Source organism: Pseudophryne corroboree, chromosome 12, assembly GCF_028390025.1.
Source record: "Pseudophryne corroboree isolate aPseCor3 chromosome 12, aPseCor3.hap2, whole genome shotgun sequence".
In the NCBI taxonomy this organism is placed as follows: Eukaryota; Metazoa; Chordata; class Amphibia; order Anura; family Myobatrachidae; genus Pseudophryne; species Pseudophryne corroboree.
Window position 1 is genome coordinate 5,367,742 of NC_086455.1, and position 7,926 is coordinate 5,375,667.

The window sequence follows — 7,926 nt, forward strand, 5'->3', positions numbered from 1 at the left end:
CTAGATAAATCTCATGTAAACACATGCTATACTTCTGGTGAACATGTCTAGATAAAGCTCATGTAAACACATGCTAGATTCTGCATCAATGTCACAGAGTTTCCATCAGAACAGACATGTAATTACAACTGCACAAATTGCATCTTTCATGAATTCTCCAGCACATTCTTCTGTAACAGACTACACCTGGACCCTCTTTCCATTATTTCTCCTGGGCCTCTTTCCATGAGTGCTCCTCGTCCTCTTTCCATGACTGCTCCTGAACCTCTTTCCATGCCAACTCCTGGACCCTCTTTCCATAACAGTTCCTACTAGGACTCTTTCCATTACTGCTCCTGCACTCTCTTTACATGACTACTCCTGGACCCTCTTTTCATTACTCCTCCTGGACCCTTTTGCCATGACTGCTCCTGAACCCTCTTTCCATGGCTGCTCTTGGACCCTTTTTCCATGACTCCTCCTGGACCCTCTTTTTTTTACCTCTTTCCATCACTGTACCTGGGCCTCTTTCCATGATTCCTTCTGGATCCTCTTTCCATGACTGCTTCTGGGATTCTTTCCATGACTGCTCCTTGGCCTCTTTCCATGACTGCTCCTGGGCCTCTTCTCTTTACCTCTTTCCATGACTGCTCCTGGACCTCTTTCCATGACTCCTCCTGGACCCTCTTTCCATGACTACTTCTGGGATTCTTTTCATGGCTGCTCCTTGGCCTCTTTCCATGACTGCTCCTCAACCCTCTTTCCATGACTAATCCTGGACTTTATCTCTTGACCACTTTTGCATCTCTAGACCTATTTGCCCCTACACATGCTCTACTAACTGCTCTTACAACTCCTATTATGAATGCCTCAATTCCTTTTTTGTTACTTTTTTTCTGTACAACCTTTGCCATCTTCTCTGGTAGGTCCTATGCTGTCTTCATTGTTCCATTACCTCATTACCAGACTGCTCCAGCCCCTGATTCCTAAACTGCGCCAGTCCCTGCTTACCTAATTCACACTAGTCTGTGATTACGTGTAGCCTTCATCACTTTAAGTGTAAAGTTACCATAATAATGTACATTTAAATTTAATTGGGAGCTGACTCCGGCTAATGTACATAAAATCCTAAACACTATATTAACAGCAACAGTATTTTCATGAAAACAGAGAAAGTGAATCTGATTGGACAGGCAGTTTCCTTATCACGTCAGCACTTAGCAAAATAATAAATAAAACCCTAAAATGACAGCGCTCTATGATAAACCTACTGCTAAGGGACTTTATTCCAAAACCCACATATAAACTACACCAGTCCCTTTGAATGCCTTGATAATTACCACTACATACAGTATGCAGTTCAGCATAATTCCTGTATTCCTCCTAACAGAGCTAGAAAGATGGGTCAGTTTTTGCAGCCAACTCACTGTATTTTATTCTATACTATAGGTATCACTTGCAGCAATCTTTCATTATTACACGTCCATAAGCTAATTTCCAGACTTGTGTCCACTGACGTATTTCTTCCTCTATAAACCCGTTATTCTTTAGTAATCGGCGGTACTTAGCAGTTCTCATTTCTGAGACCTGACGCGTTTCTTCTCTATTCAAGAATTTTTCAAAGAAATGTTATACAGGGATGAAAAAGCTACAGTATAACCTCATTTTGCACCCTGGGGTGTGGAGGCTGATGCGGATATGAATGTACACCTGTTTGCGTGGCGTAGCTTGCGTGTTCTTTCACTGTGCGTGTTCTGCAAGTCAGATGTGGCGTTGTAGCGCATTTTGGCCAAATCTACACTTGTCACTAAGGAGACTTAGCTGTATTGCAAGTGCAACATGGCTTTCTTGCCTAGGAAAAGGTTAAGCGAGGGCACTTTGGGCTATGCAGAGTTAGACGTTAGCGTAAATATGCCACCTTTTAGGCCACATTTTGTGCGCCCAGCATAAGCGCACGTGGATGATGATGTCTAGCAGCAAGCCAGGGGTACACAAAGAACACCATATGATGGGCATCACTGCTCATTCCGCAGAATATATAATTTTTTTCTGTGTGCCCGGTTTTGGAGCAACATATGCCCAATCTACTTCTAATTTTATATCGGGCCGCGTGTCTTTATATTCATGTCATTATAGGTTTAAACAGCAACATCAAAAATGTCGGAACTCATGCAAGCCATCCACAACATCATGGAGGTGTACGAGAAATATTCCCAGAGTGCATGTCCCGGGCAAAATCTAAAGCCAGCAGAAATGGAGCAGCTCATACAGGCTGAGCTGTCGGATGCCATCAAAGTGAGTATGAGAAATGTCATTCTAAATTCAAGTCAAGTGACAGAAAATAGTAATGTCTCCCCATTTCAGCTCCAAATCTTGTGTAAATCAGTGGTTTATTGTTTCTGATGCCTTGAGGTGGAAATACAGCACTTACGTTTGATACTTCAATCTGCTTCTTAGCAAAACTAATGGTTAACTATGTGTTAGCTTTAAAACAATGGAGCAGATGATATAACAATTTCCCACCCATTAATGTCTGATTAAAATGAGGCTTGAGCTGGGGAAGCGGACTGTAGATGGACTGAATAGATGTTAGCTTGAAAACCAGCTTTAGTTATACAGATATACTAATACAGTATTACTGTATTTTAGTAACTAGCACCAAAAAAAATCTATATTTTTTCAATCAAATTACCTTACAGATGTATCCACATACACCTATCCCCAAATCGCACCAAATAGTCCTGATTGGCGGGCCCCCCCAAAAAAACCTTATGCGTCTTTTTTTTTTCATTTAATTTGCGCATTTTACACACTGTTTATGTGATAGAAGCACAATGTGGACCCTGTATACACCTAGTCCCCAAACAATAAACTATGACCGTACAAAACCCACTATGGGGGTATTCAATTAGTGCAGTTTTTTCGACCAGTCGAAAAAATTGCACTTTTCAACCATTTTTAGGTCGAATTTGCATAAAATCCGTCATGGTCCAAAAACCACGTAGATCGGCTAATTTGCCACAGATACACGTGTTTTGTCAAATTTGCGGGCGTTTTCACCTGTTTTTAGGTCCGTTTTCACCAATGCCGATTTGACAAAAAAAAAACCGAAAAGGCAAGGGCGAAAATGGATCCAAAAACGAGTGAAACTGCCCACTATTGAATACACATAGGTCAAATTAGTGCCGATTTTCCGACTGTCGGAAAATTTGGCACTAATTGAATATCCCCCTATATGTGGTGCGACATCTAGGTCATGCTAAACATCTCACACCATATAGTGCAAAAGCACTAGGTGTAAAATCTGTATGCTTAAAAAATTAACCTGAATGGAAAATGTGGTTTGGTGTTTTGAAAGCGATTACTTGTTAGAGCTACATAAAGTCACATCCCAATTCTCACATTCAAGTCAAGACTTAAAATGTCTAACATTGCCTATATACTTCCAAAAAATGTAAAAAAAATTAATGCATGAATCATTTATTTTCATTGAAATCATAGAATACAGGAGACGCAGAAACCATCAACTTGGTTATGAAGGCAGTGGACAGAAATCGTGATGGTGAAATTAGCTTTAAAGAATACGTTACCCTAGTTTGTGTCGTTGCCAAGGCTTATTACAAAAATGAGCTTAAAGAAAAGACCTCTCAGCAGTGTAATATCCATCAGTCAACATCCCAGGTGCCTTCCCAAGTACAGTCTCAGGCACCCACTACTGCAACTCAAACAACAGTGCAAAGCCAAATTCCATCTCAGGCTCCAGGTCAAGTACCACCTCAACAACCAGCTCATGGTCAACAAGCAGCACTAGCTCAATTTCAGCAACTGCCAGCTCAGCAACCATCAGCCCAAATTCTATCCCAAAGTCAAGGTCAACCACCAGTTCAAGTGCCAGCTCAAACAGTAGTGCAAAACCAAGGTCCAACTCAAGCTCCAGGTCAAGCACCAGCTCAACAACCAGCCCTGGGTCAACAAGCAGTACCAGCACAAGTTCAGCAAGTGCCTGCTCAGCAACCATCAGCTCAAGTTCCATCCCAAAGTCAAGCTCAACCACCAGCTCAAGTGCCAGCTCAGCAACTTCCAGCTCAAGGTCCATTCCAAAGTCAAGTTCAGCCAGCAGCTCAGCAACTTCCAGCTCAAGGTCCATCCCAAAGTCAAGCTCAGGCTCCAGGTCAAGCACCAGCACAACAACCAACACAGGATCAACAAGCAGTACCAGCTCAAGTTCAGCAAGTGCCCACTCAGATACCTGTCCAATTACCAGCTCAGTCACAACAATATGTGTTTCCATATATGCCATATGGATTATGTCCTTGGGTACCCATGCAAACAGTTTTGCCACCTCAAGTACAGCAAATGCCTGCTCAACTACCAGTTCAAGGACAGCAAACACCAGGTCAAGTTCCATCACCAGGTCAAGTTCAACCAGCAACTCAAGTTCCTCCTCAAACAGTAGTGCAAAGCCAAGGTCCAGCTCAGGCTCCAGCTGAAGTACCAGCTCAACAACCACCTCAGGGACAGCAAGTAGTGTCAACCCAAGTTCAGCAAGGGCCTGCTCAACTCCCAGCTCAAGGACAGCAAGCACCAGCTCAAGGGCAGCAAATACCAGCACAAGTGCCAGCTCAGACAGTAATGCAAAGCCAAGTACCAGCTCAACAGCCACCTCAGGGTCAACAAGTGGTTCCACCACAACTTCAGCAAGTTCCAGCTCAGCAACCACCAGCTCAAGTTCCAGCTCAAACTGTAGGACAAAGCCAAAGTCCAGTTCAGGCTCCAGGTCAAGCAGCACCTCAACAACCAGCTCAGGTTCAGCAAGTGCCAGCTCAACAACCACCAGCTCAAGTTCCATATCAAAGTCAAGTTCAGCCACCAGCTCAAGTTCCAGCTCAAACAGTAGGACAAAGCCAAAGTCCAGTTCTGGCTCCAGGTCAAGCAGCACCTCAACAACCAGCTCAGGTTCAGCAAGTGCCAGCTCAGCAACCACCAGCTCAAGTTCCATCTCAAAGTCGAGTTCAGCCACCAGCTCAAGTTCCAGCTCAAACAGTAGGACAAAGCCAAGGTCCAGTTCAGGCTCCAGGTCAAGCACCACCTCAACAACCAGCTCAGGTTCAGCAAGTGCCAGCTCAGCAACCACCAGCTCAAGTTCCATCTCAAAGTCAAGTTCAGCCAGCTCAAACAGTAGTCCAAAGTCAAGGTCCAGCTCAGGCTCCAGGTCAAACACCAGCCCAACAACCAGCACAGGGTCAACAAGTGGTGCCACCACATGTTCAGCAAGTGCCAGCTCAGACACATGTACAAGTACCAACTGTACCACAACAAAATGTTCTGCCATATATAGCATATGGATGTCAATGGGTGCCCATGCAAACAGCTGTGCCACCTCAAATTCAGCAAATTCCTGCTCAACTACCAAATCAAGGGCAACAAACATCAGCTCAGGTTTCATCACCAGGTCAAGCTCAACCAGTAGCTCAAGCTCCTCCTCAAACAGTAGTGCAAAGCCATGGACCAACGCAGGCTCCAAGTCAAGCACCAGCTCAACAACCATCTCAGGGTCAACAAGCAGTACCAGCTCAAGTTCCACAAGTGCCAGCTCAGCAACCACCAGCTCAAATTCCTTCCCAAAGTCAAGTTCAGCCACCGGCTCAAGTCCCAGCTCAAACAATTGTACAAAACCAAAGTCCAGCTCAGGCTCCAAGTCAAGTACCAGCTCAGGGTCAACAAGCAGTACCAGCTCAAGTTCATCAACTACCAGCTCAGCAAACACCAGCTCAAGTTCCATCCCAACTTCTGGGTCAACAAGCAGTACCAGCTCAAGTTCAGCAAGTACCAGCTCAGCAACCACCAGCTCAAATTCCATCTCAAAGTCAAGCTCAACTACAAGCTCAGGTACCAGCTCAAACAGTAGTGCAAAGCCAAGTTCCAGCTCAGGCTCCAGGTCAAGTATCAGCTCCACAACCTGCTCAGAGTCAACAAGCAGTACCAGCTCAAGTTCAGCAAGTGCCAGCTCAGCAACCATTAGCTCAAGTTCCATCCCAAAGTCAAGTGCAACCACCAGCTCAAGTGCCAGCTCAAACAGTAGTGCATAGTCCAGCTCAGGCTCCAGGTCAATTAACAGCTCAACAACCAGCTCAGGGTCAACAAGTGTTGCCAACTGAAGCTCAGCAAGTGCCAGCTCAGACACCTGTCCAAGGACCAACTCAGTCACAACAATATGTGTTGCCATACATACCATATGGATTATACCCTTGGTTACCAGTACAAACAGTTGTGTCACCTCAAGTTCCTCAAGTTCCTGCTCAACTACCAGTTCAAGGGCAACATACACCAGCTCAGGTTCCATCACCAGGTCAAATTCAACCAGCAGTTCAAGTTCCATCTCAAACAATAGTGCAAAGCCAAGGTCTAGCTCAAGGTCAAGTCACACCTCAGGTAACTCCCCAAGCTGCCCCTCAACAAGTTGCTGCTCAGCCAACATCCCAGGCTGTCCCTCAACAACTGGCACCTTCTCAGGCTGTCCCCCAAGTAGCACCTCAGCCAACTTCTCAGGCTGTCTCTCAACAAGTGGCACCTCAGCCAACTTCTCAAGCTGTCCCTCAACAAGCGGGACCTCAGCCAATTTATCAGGCTGCCCCTCAACAAGTTGCACCTCAGCCAACTTATCAGGTTATCCCACAACAAGTTGTACCTCACCCAACTTCTCAGGCTGTCCCACAACAAGTTGTACCTCACCCAACTTATCAGGCTGCCCCACAACAAGTTGTACCTCACCCAACTTATCAGGCTGCCCCACAACAAGTGGCACCTCAGCCAACTTATCAGGCTGTCCCTCAACAAGTGGCTCCTCAGCCAACTTCTCAGGTTGTCCCTCAACAAGTGGCTCCTCAGCCAACTTCTCAGGCTATCCCTCAACAAGCGGGACCTCAGCCAATTTATCAGGCTGTCCCTCAACAAGTTGCACATATGCCAACTTATCAGGTTGTCCCACAACAAGTTGTACCTCACCCAACTTCTCAGGCTGTCCCACAACAAGTGGCACCTCAGCCAACTTCTCAGGCTGTCCCTCAACAAGTGGCACCTCAGCCAACTTCTCAGGCTGTTCCTCAACATGTGGCACCTCAGCCAACTTCTCAGGCTATCCCTCAACAAGCGGGACCTCAGCCAATTTATCAGGCTGTGCCTCAACAAGTTGCACCTCAGCCAACTTATCAGGTTATCCCACAACAAGTTGTACCTCACCCAACTTCTCAGGCTGTCCCACAACAAGTTGTACCTCACCCAACTTATCAGGCTTCCCCACAACAAGTTATACCTCACCCAACTTATCAGGCTGCCCCACAACAAGTTGTACCTCAACCAACTTATCAGGCTGTCCCACAAGTGGCACCTCAGTTAACTTATCAGGCTGTCCCTCAACAAGTGGCACCTCAGCCAACTTCTCAGGCTGTGCCTCAACAAGTGGCACCTCAGCCAACTTCTCATGGTGTTCCACAGCAAGTTGTACCTCAGTCAACTTACCAGGCTGTCCCACAACAAGTTGTACCTCACTCAACTTATCAGGCTGTCCCACAACAAGTTGTACCTCACCCATTTTACCAGGCTGTCCCTCAACAAGTGGCACCTCACCCAACTTCCCTGGCTGTCCCTCAACAAGTGGCTCCTCAGCCAACTTCTCAGGCTGTCCCTCAACAAGTGGCACCTCAGCCAACTTATCAGGCTGTCCCTCAACAAATGGCACCTCAGCCAAGTTATCAGGCTGTCCCTCAACAAGTGGCACCTCAGCCAACTTCCCAGGCTGTCCCTCAACAAGTGGCACCTCAGCCAACTTCTCAGGCTGTCCCTCAACAAGTTGCACCTCAGCCAACTTATCAGGCTGTCCCTCAACAAGCTGCACCTCAGCCAACACCTCATGCTGTCCCTCAACAAGTGGCTCCTCAGCCAACTTCT